General features: G+C 45.7%; 1 long non-coding RNA gene across 1 annotated transcript; it reads left to right on the top strand.

Moving 5' to 3' along the window:
* Positions 1-10,524: 10,524 nt before the first annotated feature.
* Positions 10,525-11,995, top strand: LOC135912439 (uncharacterized). The gene is made up of 2 exons (XR_010567667.1): positions 10,525-10,625; positions 10,690-11,995. It is a non-coding gene; the product is annotated as an uncharacterized lncRNA (long non-coding RNA).
* Positions 11,996-15,672: the final 3,677 nt, after the last annotated feature.

Genomic DNA, 15,672 nt, shown 5'->3' with positions numbered 1-15,672 from the left:
CAGTAACACTGGGTAATAATTTTTCTAACTTTGAGGTAACCAGTCCATTGAAGCATTCCGTGACGCTTTCTACTATGCGCTCCATAATTTTCGCCATAGACTTTTCAATAGCTTGTGCGATTACCTCTGACAGGCTTCCATCAACGACAGCTTGGGTTCGTGCTGTCACACTGGCATAACCATGGGCTCTTTCTTTTACCGCCGCAGTTGCCTCTTGGCGTGAGCAGCGCCTTTTGTCCATAACCTCCATTATTTGGACTTCTTGAGTTCTCGCAGGGCAGTTTGAGCAATCAGCTTTGTGGGCTCCACCGCAGAGGCAGCAAGTGTCCGACTCGGCCGCGCAATTAGTAGCGGAATGGCTCCCGCCGCAGACGAAACAACGAAGGCTGGATTTGCAACCACCCATGCTGTGACCATAGCGCCAACAATTCCGACATTGTAATGGGCGCGAGGCAAGCGGGTCCACTCTGAATATTAGAGGTCAGACTTTTATCTCTGTAGGGCAAGACGTACCTGCAAACGTGGCAATTACTGACTCAGTAGGGACGCGTGTATTGTCCACCATTCTGTTGCACCGGTAAACAGCAATTACTCCAGCCACAGAGCTTTTCTAGGGTCTCTGTCTGACTTAAGGAGTCCTGGCTGGCTTGTAGCAGTTTCTTCCTCCTCCTCTTCACTGTCAGAGTTGCTGCAGGCTGCTGGTCGCCGTCTACGCCTCTTCAATGGGGGCATGTCAGTTTCACTGGCCAGGTCTGAATGGAACTGACTGTCATTTAGCTTTTTCCGGGCGTGTTCATAGGTAACTGAAAAAGTGCAAAATATGGTCAATATAATCACCCCTGGCTTAAGACTTAAGGTGACTGAAATGCGCTTACCAAACAAACCTTTCACAGCAATTTCATACTGCTTCCACCATGACTGATTTGGCAGCGGTGACAGCCAGTAGGCGCAGGACTAATCAGAGTGGTTGTTCTACTACAGGTAACCTGGGACTCACCGCAAGGAGCTGCTAGCACGAGGGTGTCCTTCACTGGAAGCTTGAAAGCGGCGCAGCATCGGAAGCAGCCCTGCAGCTATCCACTGCGCCATTAACCCCGGAGACTTGCCGCGACGAACCGCTAGGTGCAATGTGCCCTTCACCGAGGGTTTACGAAAGGCAACGCATCGGCATCATCCGGAAGCTACCCACAGTGCATCAGCAAGAATAGAAAAGGCAGCGCTCGACATTCATCGTAGCATTTGGCAGCGGTGACAGCCAGTAGGCGCAGGACTAATCAGAGTGGTCGTTCTACTACACGTTGGTGCTGTTTCTCTGTCTGTTGCAGACGCGTTTTATTTTTATTTTTTATTATTTGTCACCGCTGCCAACTTGCTGTGTCATTTTGCTTATTGAATTTCTTTTTGCACATTTTGCACTTTCTACACTTGGTGATGTCACAGAAGGAACGGGATGCACGCTCGCGCGAACTAAAGAGAGAAAATGATAAATGAAAGGTAGGGAGGTTAACCAGGACTGAGCCCGGTTGGCTACCCTACACTGGGGAAAGGGAAAGGGGGATGGAAAGCTTAAAAGAAGAGAAAGTCCACTGGGGATATCAGTCGGTCATTCAGTCTGGATCACAGACGCTGACTCAATCCGGTATCTTTCAAATATCGCAGCAGCGCTTTTGTGGCCTTTTGTAGCTGCGATATGCGAGGCCATGGTCCCAAGATCTTGTTCAAGGTGAACGGCTTTCCATCTAGCTGACTGAGAGCTCTGCAGAGGTCTTGCCTTTCATCTTCAAAAGATGGGCAGTAGCACATTAGGTGTTATATGGTTTCCTCGACACCGCAGGCATTGTACTCGGAGCTATCAGCCATTCCAATCAAAAATGCATATGCACTGGTGAATGCGACGCCCAAACGTAAGCGGCACAGCACTGTTTCCTCATTTCGCAGAAGACCTGGTAACAGCCGCAGTTGCATAGAGGGATTGAGGGAATGCAATCGATGTTGAGTGAATTCAGGTGTGTGCCACTTTTCCAATGTCAAAAGAGGGCGCTAGAGGTCGTGTTGGGCTGCCTCGGTCCGCTATAAAGGTACAGAAACAAGGGTTGCTCCTTTGTGGGCTTTCCTAGCAGCTTCGTCAGCGAGGTCGTTGCCGGAGATACCGCAATGACCAGGCGCTGAAACACGACGTCGTGTCCTTTCATGATCATGTGATGGTGCATTTCTCGTATCTCTGACACGAGTTGTTCACATGACCCACGACGAAGAGATGACAGAAGACATTGTAAGGCCGCCTTTGAATCGCAGAAAATTGCCCACCGATTAGCCGGTTGGTTATTAATATAATCAACGGCACCTCGGAGGGCAACAAGCTCCGAACCGGTCGATGTTGTCAAGTGAGGAATCTTGTATTGGATGCTTAGTGATCGTGATGGTGTAACCGCTGCGCTGGTGGAGCTGGTCTGAGTGGAAGAACCATCCGTATATATGTGGACTTGATCAAAGTAGAAAGTGTGCAAACAATCCAGAGCTGCTTGCTTCAAGGTTGAGGTAGGCAGGACGGTCTTCTTTCTTATCCCTGGAACCGTAAGACGCACTTGAGGTTGTTTAAAACACCACAAAGCTGAGGTTGAACGTGCTGAGGGTGTGAAGGCCGATGGTAAGGAGGCACGATGGATGCTGACCTTGTTGGAGAAGGACGCCTGTGGTCGTCGTTCTGGCATGAATTAAGAAAGTGCAATAATATATGCTATGTGCCTGATCATATGCATTGTGCTATTAATTTCTTCTGAGTTTTAATAGTGGCTGGCTACTGTATGCAGTGTTGTGCAATAAAATAATATGCCACAGCAATTATTGCGTGCCTCGCAGAACAAATTGAATATATCTTTCTCAGTCAAAACATCATAGCAGGCTGAAAACAATAAACTGCAATTTTTCTTTTTATGGTGACGAAGTGTATAAATTGTGAAAATAACCTGTTTATATATTTCTTATACTTTGCAAATGAGCTGCTCCCATACATTCGAATAAGTGCTTCAATAGTACGACTTGGCAAAGGGCAACGAAAGACTCCTATTAAAACCCTCTAATTCTCAAGCTTGTATTATCTGACGGTATGTCATTTCATTAATGTAAAGAAAGGCAAACTTGATATGTGGAAACCAGTTACAATAAAACATGGCCCTTGCACTGTGAAAATGTTTTGTAGCAATACACTCAATGTGAAGGCCTCCGGATGCGGTGTTGATGCATCAAAACAACCTAGAATAATAGAGGTGCTCCATGGGCTAGATTTAGAATTGGGGGGAGACAAGATACGAATTACATACATTTTAGCTATTCTAGTTTTTTTGTGTGTGTGTGCGAGTGCTACAGGTGTTTCTATTCTGTTTTGCTGATTTTCTCAGAACCCACTTTTCCACGGTTCTCTCATGCACCAACCAGCATAATTATATTGACACGGATGCTTTATCTGTATCCGGTTACCGTATTTCACCGGCTAAAAAATGTTAAACGTTATCGCTCGGTGCAGGATGCGCCTGAACGTATCGGAAGTTTCGCGAATGTTATCGATGGTTCTGTCTGTTGTCGACGAACCTTGCTAATCTGATTGCATACGCGACACGAATTGTGTTGTAGTTTCTGGAAGGCGCGCGGGCACCAGCGAATAGGCTGTAACTTTCGACGACTGCCGTATGCAAACCGACGCGCTTGACCCGCAGATGAGATTTTCTACGATTGCCGACATTGTTCGCCGCTATCGTTGCGATTGAGCCGGCACTATTTATTTACCGTCACTACTACGTGGCAATATTTCCAACACAGATTTTTTTCAGTTATACATTGCACGCCCAATTCTTACATAGTTGGCTGTGCAATAAGCTACCAAAAAAATGAAATGGTGCAACAGTTTTCGCCGTGCAGGTGTTTGCAAAGCGATCTTGCAGACAGACGACGCGCGAGCGCTGATGTCGATATTTTGTACACTATGGTTACTTCAAAAATAAAAAACTGTTGCGGCAGGTGTATATTCATTATTCAAACATGTTTTTTATATATAAAAGCACATACAGATCACTAACTTATTGTTTCAAGCTTAGTTTACAGCAGGTTGTTTCAGGCCGGACTTTGACGGATGAAGACGGAATAGTCCAGCAACAGTGCGCCGCAGCCGAGGAGGGAAGAAACCTAGTAATTTTGCACGCTGGGGTGAATGACGTCCTACAGAATAGGGGGCGAATGCTGGGCAGGCAGATTCAAGAGGGAGTCGCAAAATTAAGGGCGGCCTCTGAGGCGGTGCACATTGCCCTGTGTACTGTCCCAGAGATCAGGGGACAGGGCCCTTTCATTGAAGAGCAGGTAGTGGCGGCAAATGTAGTGATTAGGGAGTTGGGGCGAGCCCTGAAGTGTGATGTGGTGGAGGTGAACCGAATGATTGGAGGGAAAAACTTCCCCCCTTTCGGCCCGGATGGCATCCACTACACTACACCAGCGGGATGGCAGGTAGGAACGAGGGTGGGTCGTAGGGCTCAGGCTTTTTTGCAGGTGCGCAGGGCGGCCCTGCAAGCCAAAACCTAAAAGATGAAGGACAGGGGAGGGGGGGCAGGACAGGAGCACGGAGGAGGAGGAGGAAGAGGAAGAAGGCAGTAAATGTGGGGTTCATCAACATGCAAGGGGGAAGAAATCGCATTAAGTGGGACGAAATAGAAGAACAGTTACAAACGGAAAATTTTCAGGTATATGGAGTTGCCGAAACCCATTTAAGAGATGAGGAAGAGCCACCATTCATTGCGGGATACACCTGGGTTGGTTGCAACAGAAAAAGGGAAGAACGCAGAGGAGGAGGCCTTGGGGCGCTAGTGAAGGGACAGGACTGGGAAAGGGTAAGACAGAGCTGCAGTGAGCACATGTGGCTCAAGGGCACCGTAGGGAATGTTGAGACAATCCTGGGAGTTGTGTATCTGAAAACGGGGAATGGGTCGAAAGAGGAGAATGCAGAACATTTCAAATGTATGGCCAAGGACATCAGGGAGGTAGCTATGAAACGGGAGATAATCATCCTAGGGGACATGAATGCACATTTGGAATACTTTGACGGGGCGACAGATGCAACAGGGCAGATGTTAGTAGATTTTTGTGAGGCTCATGATTTTGTGATAGTTAATACTGAAATTAAATGTGATGGGAAAATAACATGGGAAAGAAATAACACCCACTCGACAATCGACTACTGCCTAATGTCCCACAAGCTGTATGAACGGTTGGGATGTATGGAAATTGATGAGGAAGGTACAAAAAGCCTGGGGAGTGATCACAAACGAATCAAAATCAGTTTTGGAAGGACAGTACCACTGGTAGAAACTAAAGAAAGGAAAGGTATGAGCAAATTGAATGACAGGCAGCTACAAGAAGTGGCGAAAAACATTGAAAGCATGGTATCCAAGCAACCACAAAGGGCATGGACATACGACGAGTTAATAGGTATTTTTAAACGAGAGCTAGAGAAGGGACAGATTAGGAAACTAGGAAGTAAGCAGGGTAAATATAAACCGAAAAGCTGGTGGGACCGAGAAGTTAAGGAAGCCGTAGAGCAACGCAAAGATGCGTGCAGAAAACACAGAGCAGCGAAGAAAAGGGGAGCCACACCAGAAGAGGTGGAGACTAAATGGGAGGAATACCTTGCAATGAAAAGAGAAGCAATGGCATTAATTCAAGCCAAGATAGCAAAAGTTGGGGTACAGTGGATGATAGAGATACGAAAAAAAGACAGGAATGCCTCTAAGAAATTTTGGGAACACATTAGGCAACAGAATAAGAAGACAGAGGTGGTTCAGCACTCACTGACCAGGCCAGATGGAACAAAGGTAGAGGGAGAGGAAGCTCAGGAATATATTAGGTTAACAATAGAGGCAGCATTTGCAGAGCCAGTGGGTAACGAAATGGAGAATAATGACAACAGCAGGACAGAATTAGAGGAAGAGTACAGAAGGATGACAAGTAAGGAATGGGACAGAATTGAACACAAGGTCCCAGTGGGAACAGCGACAGGACCTGACGGTATACCTATGAAATTGATAAGCATATTAGGCCAGAAAAGTAAACTAAAATTACGACAACTTATTGAACAAATAGTAGTAGGGGGAGATGTTCCACAGGACTGGAAATCAAGCAGAATGTTATTAGTTTACAAAGGTAAGGGAAGCAAGGACAACATTAAATCCTACAGGCCAATGACTATCACATCAGTCATATACAGAGTAGCAATGCAGATGGCGAAGGAGAGAATGGAGGAATGGGCAGAACGAGAAGAGATCTTGGGAGAACTGCAGAATGGATTTAGAAGGAACAGAAGGCTAGATGATAATTTATTTGTTATAACACAGTGCATAGAGATAGCGACAGCCAGGCAGAAACCACTATGGATAGCCTTTTTAGACATTAGAGGAGCTTATGATAATGTAAACCGAGAAAAGTTATGGAGCCAGTTGAGGGAATATGGTCTAGAGAGAAAGATGATAGAGTTCCTACAACAAGTTTATACAGATAATGAGGTAGAGATAACATGGGAGGAGGAAACTACAAAGCCAGCTAAAATAAGAAGCGGTCTCAGACAGGGCTGTCCATTGTCACCTCTGCTTTTTATGATCTACATGAGCCAAATGGAAAAGAGACTAGAACAGAGCACAATAGGAACCGACATAAGCTATATGCTGGAAGGGCAGAAGGTAGTTCAAGTACTAGCCGGACTGATGTATGCAGATGATATAGTACTGCTTGCTGACACCCGAGAAGGACTACAGGAACTAATGAGCATATGTGGAGAGGAGGGAGAAAAATTGGGACTCCAATTCAGTAGAGAGAAGTCAGGGGTAATAGTATACAATGCAGAAAGGGGGGAGCCATTGGAAATACAAAGCACTAAGATTGATCATGTTCAAAAATACAAGTATTTGGGCATATGGCTAAATGAGGGCAAAAAGTACTTGGAAGAACAGGAAAAAATCATGATTGAAAAAGTGAAAAGGAACTCGGCTGTAATGAAACACAAGGCACTTTGGAACTATAATAGGTACGAGGTGGTTAGGGGCGTATGGAAAGGGGTTATGGTACCTGGCCTCACATTCGGAAATTCAGTACTGTGCATGAAATCGGAAGTTCAGGCATGCATGGAAACGAGACAGAGAAGTGTAGGCAGGTTGGCCTTAGTAGCACACGGGAACACCCCTAATGAGGGAGTGCAGGGGGACATGGGATGGACGTCATTTGAAGGTAGAGAGGCAATAAGTAAAATAAAATTTGAGCAGAGACTCTCAGCACTGGAGGAAAAAAGGTGGGCAGGAAAAGTGTACAAATATCTGTACATGAAAAGTTTGAACACAAAGTGGACACTCCGAACGAGGAAGCTGAGGAATAGATACCTACAGCCGAGGGAGGGGATCCAAAGTGGTTCTAGTGTGGGAAAGGAGGTGAAGGAGACGGAAAGAAAAATGTGGGAAGAAAGAATGCTCGGAAAGCCATCGCTATCAATGTATAGGTCACAAAAACAGGAGATTAAGAGAGAGCTCTTATTTGATAACTCGCGGGGCAGCTCACTATTATTCGAGGCTAGGACGGGGGTTTTGAGGACGAAAACATACAGGGATAAATTTGAAGACGTGGACCTTCGGTGCGCAGCTTGCGGAGCAGAAATGGAGACCACTGAACATATAGTGCTGAGATGCACAGCCCTTCGCCCGACCCAGGCAGAGGGAACAGAGGCAGATATGGAAGGGGCATTAGGTTTTCCCGGGGAACGAGGGCAAATAGATGAGAAAAGAGTGGCAGTAACGAAGGGGAGGCTAGAGGATTGGTGGAGGAAGTCAAGGGATAGATAATAACATAAATCGGGGACAAAATGTTTCCTCTACTGTTTTAGATAGTTATCTTGGGGGGGGGGGGAGGGGAGTAAAAAATAGGTTGGGGAAAAAAAAGAATAATAATAAAATAGGAGGGGGGAGCAAAAGGCTAGGTGGCGCTAGCCGCCGCCCGTTACAAAGGGTATAGCCGCCATCCATCCATCCATCCATCCATCCATCCATCCAGCGAGCTTCGGCTACAGTGACTATACTTCGGCGCCCGTCGGAGCTTGTCTCCAGTGGTTGCGCGCCCTTTCCCTCCAGCCGAAGCGAAGCGACGCGTTCGCTTGCCAGCGCGCGCCGAAGCTTGCGGCGCGTGCCAGTGGTTGGGGCGCGTTCACAGCCATGTGCTCCCGTCTTGGTCTCATTAGCGGCTGTCACGGGATTGTGGTGTGCTAGCTCCTTGCCTAGTATGAAGTTTACGATGCTAACACACAGCATGTTCACGTTTTCCCGCGCTATATGTCATTTGCATGACGGCCGAGTTGACAACGAGACATATGGCCGTGTTCTTTGCGTTTGTGTGTTGTAAATTACTTTGTATTGTGGAAGTTCTGGGAGTCTTGTTACACAAGGAGTGCGAACGTAAACAAACACACCTGTGTGTCTGAAATTTTGAATTACCCATGATACCCTTTCAGGGTGTCTACCAACCGGGAAAACCGGGAAAACCGGGAATTCTCAGGGAATTTGAACAGTCTGGAAAAACTCAGGGAAAACTCAGGGAATTTGTGCTTCAATCAGGGAAAATTAGCTGTAACTTTATTGAAAGGGAACGAAAGTCGTGTTAATGCTGGCTCCAGTAACAGAGGAATCGCAACGAATCGTCATTGACGCCGTGTCATCGGCACGATGTATTGCCAGAGTAGTTAACGACCGATTTTCTAGACGCCCGATTTTTCGGACACGCCTGATAATTTGTACGGTTTTGCGGCACCACCACGTACTCCATATAGTCAACGTATATTGCCCTGACTGCAGGTCTGAAATGGAATTAATCAAAGCCGCCACCGCCGCTATTTTGATTATCTCGCCGCCGCGAACCGGCACTCTCGCAGGCAGATCCGCTGGCAGCCGTAACCACCATCGTGGCAACGTTAGGCCTAGCTGTTTCTATGTTCGCTATTAAGCTTCTTGCCGTGCGGTGCCGTGTTTTTCATTGAAAGAATTCGCCGCTATCACCAATGGCACCGACTCCGCCTTTGTAATCCTCGCGATTGGCCTTGAAGCTCGCAGAGCAGAGCGCGTTGCGTAATGCCAGTCTCCGAAAGTTAGCTTCGCCTCAGTACACTATTGTTAGGCGGTGAAGCATAACAAGCGTGGGAAGGGGGCAATTGTCACGGGACACAGTATGTATTCCTTAATTACACATGCGTGCACCCCGTCTCCTGTCACAGTACAAGTCCTCATATGCCTAATAAGCGTACTGGCAGGCCTTCAGAGCTTTTTCAGACGTGCCTGTGGTAATTTTAGCCCTTAAAGGCAGTTACCCAAGTAACCACGGATATCCGTGGGACGTCCACCATACGTCCCAACGTCCATCCATCCGGATATCCAACATGGACGTCCGTGGGACGTACAGGAGAAGTCCATATCCTGTTTGGATGTCCGACGGACATCCCACCGGGATGTCCATGGGACATCCCATTTTGAACGTCCGCTGGCTGTCCATAAATAGGCATGCCCAGGATATACACTAGTGAGTTATATATAAACTAGCATAAATATATTGCCGGAAATTTTAGTTTTTTCATATTATATTTGTTTATTTTTGTTCTCTATCGGACACAGTTCATTCTTTTTTCAAAGCAAAATAAATATGTTTCAAACTTGATATAAATTCTGCCCACTTTAACATCGCAGTATTAAAATACGATTTTTTTTTTCTATCGGTGGGTCATACAAACAATTTGTAGTTTGCTTTAAAAAAATGCTTGTGGATGACTAGCAGAATATATAAGCGCCCATTTGAAGCCACTTATTCGACCTAGAGCCAAGCACTCAAGTTACCCCTCATTATGAAAAGTTCCTGATCATAGAGTTTTGGTCCTGACCTCCGAACATGTAACTTGGACTTAGGCTATGTAGGTTCAAGTTTATCATTGAAACAGGAAGTAAAACACGTTGTTGGGCTAGTTGGTGCATTGTATTAAGAAAAAAACAGCAAAAAAAAAGACGGACACAGGAAACATACACAAGACAGGCCTCTTCCAGCCTCTTTTCTGTCTTCTCGTATGTTTCCTGTGTGCGCCTGTTTTTGGCTGGTTTCTTAAAACAGGAAGTTGTCTGCAGTGTTCAATTGTGCATACAATAATATCATTATAGGTAACAAAAACAAATCTCAAAGGCTACGCTTTTGGTGGCTGCGTGCGTTGAAAGCGATTACGAAAGCTATAATGCGTCAGAGCCGCCATGCATTGACAGTAATCTCAAAGGCTATGTTTTTCTGGCGCCGACAGCTTAGCAGAAACTAAAAACTCGAAAATCAGATACCTAATATTCCCAGGATAAGTAAATATTTCACTGTGTAATAATAGAATATTTTAAAAACCTATTTATGTTTGCGTAGATGCACGTGGAAGTGTTAGAACCTTGGCAAAGCAGAACGCTGCACTCATCCAATCCAATCCAAGCTCTAGCCATCATCACCACGCCATTTTTCATTCTGCGATCGTTTTAAGGGCGGAGCAGCGTTTGTCACCTTCCGTGCCTGCTGAAGTCTCCTACTCAGCTACCAAGGTATGACAGCTACATCGATTTCTTTTTTAATTCGTTTGGGTATTGAAATGTGTTTTCTTCACAGGTGCCAGGATGCCTAGACTGCAGGAGAAGCCGCACGCGCGAAAACGAGCGTCGCTGGAAACAAAGACGATATTCGAGGACTTCGGATCTCGCACCGGCAGCCAGCAGTCAACAGCTCGAGAATTCGCAAGTCTAGAACTGTGCAGTGGCGCGTATACCCCGCACGCATGCATTAACATGTGCGGTCGGGCTGTCCCTGCAAACATTTGTACGCCTTGTGATGCTGGTCGCTGCACCGAGGCGACATCGGAAGTTCAGGACGGTGGTTGTGAGACTGCGCGCACTAAGGACAATGTGCCTTGCTTCCCTGATGGATATACTCTACATGACTCTTCGGATGGTTCACTTCGCTGTGAGAACAGAACAGGATCCCTTAGGAGAGGTGTACGCACAAGTCAATGCGGGTTTTCTGGTAAGCAGGACCCCGGAGTAATTTGCTTTAGCTACCGCGGACTCTTCATCGGCGCCCTTTGATTATCCTGGCAAACAGCTTCTCCTGGCTAATGCGCTCATGATCAGAGCTGTAGCCGTCAGTAGCGGCAAGATCGCCTGCTGATCTCTACGAAAATAAAAAGCTCCTTTTAAAAAATTGAAGAATATATTAGTTGTTTTTATCTACAAGTTTGTTTAATATCGTGAGAATATGGTCACTTCGGCCACGGCGGGGACATTGTAAACAATAGTACGCATTCGATGGCCAAGTGAGTTTTAATAACTGTAAGAACGCACTACGCCACGAGAAAGAGCTATTGTTTAAAGAAAGTGAAGAATATATTGATTGTTCTTCACTAATAGTTCGTTTAGCCACGTCAGAATGTGGAGACATTGGGAACGAGAGTACGCATTTGACGGCAAGTTGACTTACGAGAACGCACTACGTCGCGAATAACATTTAAGCTGCAATACCATTAAGCATGTCCGTGTGGCACCCCGCGAATGACATTAAAGTTTAAGGCATTAGCCAGTTAATGTCATTTTTTGTGCCCGTGTCGCAGAGTGCTAGTGAAGTGATGTAGTCAAGATTAATTCCTTCTTGTCATTTCTGTTGCTTTCGCTGCTTAATAATGCTAATTGATCTATTTTTGCTCTTTCTTTTTATTCCATGCTGCAAACTCAAATGTCAAAGCAGGGTGGGCAATAAGTATTTTTGTTCTGCTGTTCTCTACCTTGTGTTGTGTTATTGAAATTGCTAGTTTTCTTCTTTATCCGTGTATTTATTTGTTCTTTGAACAGTACGCATATATCTGCTTATTGGTCTTTTTATGTATATGTATAAGGTGACAATAAACGTTTAATTGTATGTGGAAGTTGGTGTAAGTTCATTTCTCGTTTATTTAAAACAAAAATGCATTCAAGCATTAGACCAATGTAATATATAAAATGGTCCGGTGCTTGAATGTGTCCCGGCCACTATTGTCGCTTCAAGGCATGTGCATATCTGGAATATCCCCGGGAAGACACACACACACACACACACACACACACACACACACACACACACACACACACACACACACACACACACACACACACACACACACACACACACACACACACACACACACACACACACACACACACACACACACACACACACACACATACACACACACACACACACACACACACATATATATATATATATATATATATATATATATATATATATATATATATATATATATATATATATATCCTGAACGTCCCCTGAATGTCCATGCTGGATGTCCGCGTCGGACGTACTACGGATGCCAAAGCGATTACCTTTGGATTTCCCAGGGACGTCCCTCGGACGTACGTCAGACATTCATGGATATCCCACGGACATCCCGAATATCCAGAAAGGACGTCCGTCGGACGTCGCCCGGATATCCGTGGTTACTTGGGTAAAGACATGCATTAATTTTTTGCAGACTGCCCGTTTTTTTTTTCAATTTTTTTTTGCGGCCCCTCGGAAGTCCGAAAAATGAAATGTTGACTGTACAACTGACCAAAAGGATGCTTCAGATGATCCATGTGGTGAAAGCGTGGTAGGAGGAGGATGAGAACAGAAAGGACCGACGCACTGAGGAATTAACTGGAAAAGAAGGGTGCCGCCGCCTTTTTGAAGGAGCTTGAGCTAAAGTGTTGGCTGACGCTGAGACACAAGTGTCCCTCATCCAAACTAAAATAAATTGTTTAAGCAGTGGAACCCAACACTGAGATGTTGTGTACGGGCTGAGAGTATGTCAGGACAGTTGAGGTTGACTTCCCAGCTGCTGAGAGAGAACCTTAGTTGTGACAAAGTTCAGGACCTCATACAGATGAGCTTGCTATCAGTTGATAGAAATAGCTGATGTTAGAAAATATTTACTTATGTATGCATCTCCTTTTCATTCGTATTTGAAAATGTTCGACGCAATTTAGAGTGGGCTTTACCATTTCTTTCGCTGTGCATTTTACTAAAACCTTCCTTCTGTTTTCTTTTTAAATAAAATAGATATTACTCCTTACTATTCAAACTGGATTAAGTAATTTTTTGTTTCAGCATGCTTACTAGAGAGTGACAGCATCGGGCAACGTGGTGTCAGCCTGTCTTGACATAAAACAAGGTTCTGGCTCATTCAGGGAATTTCGCAAAGGTGCTCAGGGAAAACCTGGAAAACTCAGGGAATTTGGAATTGTCAACTTGGTAGACACCCTGCCTTTACGACTGATAAGCGGGCTACACGGCCTGTGTGAATCAGCTACCGTATGTTGCGACGCTCTTCAGTGTGGTAGGCTGATGCATGGTGCGCGTTTATTTCTGTACTGTTGTAAAAACCATTTGTTTATTCACTCAATTGTACGGCTTCTTCGCCGCAGTACATTTTAGTTACGCGGTGAAGCATACTAAAAGTGGGAGGGGGCTGCTATCAGCCAGCATAGCATGTCCACTTAGGCGGCGGGTGCGCGAGTGTATAATTAAAGTACTCTTATTATGGGTCCAGTGACAGTGGCCCCTTTTCACTTTTAGTATGCTTCACCGCAATACAGGGGTGTAAATAAACATCGTGCCGTAACGCAAGAGTGGAAAGGGCGCATAGGTTTACACTGTGCTCATTATTTTCAATTGTGACATAATTTGCAAGTGCATCTGTGCTCGTGGTAAGCTTCATTGAAAATTCTTTGTACATTACAAATTCATATTGCAGGGAAGCTTACTAAAGCACATTCGCCATTTTGTAACATTATTCACCTTCAATGCAGGAGCACAATGCGGATTCTTGCCCCTGCTTTTGGCTGGACTGCACATGCTCTTTGAGAATTGATTCATTGTTCATAAGTGCACTGGTACTTTACTCTAAACTGGAGGGCTCAAGTTGATATGGAAGCACAATTTTTATTACGGGGACCAGATGAGATGGTTGCAGCACAGCTTCTTTTTTTCTTCCAGGCACCTTTTCTACTTGAAGCTTCCATTGCAGTGTTTCGAGCCTCTTTAAACCAGCACATAGTGTATATAAATATTAGACACCGATTGGGAACATCACCTAATTTCATGCCTATCTATAGTAAAAAGATGTAGCACGACCAGACAAAATAAACGAAGGGGGTGGGCTGCAGCAATATTAAGTGTTAAATGGTGCTTTATCCTTTCCCTTGAGTTTTCTGTTTTTGTGCTTTTTATGGATCCTCCGCAGTAACCATGCGAGTGCCGAACTTGAGCTTGCTGGTTTCAAGTCTCATGGTTGTTACTAACAGAAGAGTGTGATAAACGAACAAGGGCTTGGAGGCATGCGTTCACCTTGCTTGCCTCATGGTGCTGCTTCGTACGCACTGTGAGCATCCAGGCCAACTAGGAAGGGAGGTTTCTTGCAATCGCTTTTCAACTGTATTGCCACCAAAGACGCACGTCTATTTGTCGTACAAAAATCCCTCACGTGACCTGATCCTAGGTGCCTAGGCACAGCATCGTTTAGGGATCTTTGAGAAGGCATGATGGTGGCGCCGAGCGACGCCGTGGCGTGTTCGTCTGTTCGTTCTCGGCGTGATCGTTCTCCGGCTCGAGCGGACCGCGCGTTGTTCAACGTTGCTTATGTAATCGTGCTTGCGTTGCTTGTGTGTTGGTTGTAGGTTCTGTGTTACTTGGCGGAAAGCCGTGAGTAGTGGCGGTGCGGCAGTGCGGCTTTGGCCTCGGTGAGCTCTGTCAGTACAGAATCTGCGTTGTGTGACCCGTGCTTCCTTGAGAACCCGGTGGTGGTGACAACTGAAATGTCATAGTGGTCTACCGCCTCGGCAGCGAAGTTCTGCGAACCGCGATGTGGCGTCGCCATGTCCGACTTTGCTTCATCATCATCATCACCACCGTCATCATCAGCCTGGTTACGCCCACTGCAGGGCAAAGGCCTCTCCCATACTTCTCCAACAACCCCGGTCATGTACTAATTGAGGCCATGCCGTCCCTGCAAACTTCTTAATCTCGTCCGCCCACCTAACTTTCTGCCGCCCCCTGCTACGCTTCCCTTCCCTTGGGATCCAGTCCGTAACCCTTAATGACCATCGGTTATCTTCCCTCCTCATTACATGTCCTGCCCATGCCCATTTCTTTTTCTTGATTTCAACTAACATGTCATTAACTCGCGTTTGTTCCCTCACCCAATCTTCTCTTTTCTTATCCCTTAACGTTACACCTATCATTCTTTCCATAGCTCGTTGCGTCGTCCTCAATTTGAGTAGAACCCTTTTCGTAAGCCTCCAGGTTTCTGCCCCGTAGGTGAGTACTGGTAAAACACAGCTATTATATACTTTTCTCTTGAGGGATAATGGCAACCTGCGATTCATGATCTGAGAATGCCTGCCAAACGCACCCCAGCCCATTCTTATTCTTCTGATTATTTCCGTCTCATGATCCGGATCCGCCCTCACTACCTGCCCTAAGTAGACGTATTCTCTTACGACTTCCAGTGCCTCACTGCCTATTGTAAATTGCTGTTCTCTTCCGAGACTGTTAAACATTACTTTA

The sequence above is a fragment of the Dermacentor albipictus genome, chromosome 1, assembly GCF_038994185.2.
Source record: "Dermacentor albipictus isolate Rhodes 1998 colony chromosome 1, USDA_Dalb.pri_finalv2, whole genome shotgun sequence".
Classification (NCBI taxonomy): Eukaryota; Metazoa; Arthropoda; class Arachnida; order Ixodida; family Ixodidae; genus Dermacentor; species Dermacentor albipictus.
The sequence above is the reverse complement of the archived record's forward strand: the minus strand, read 5'-3'. Positions and strand labels throughout refer to the sequence as shown.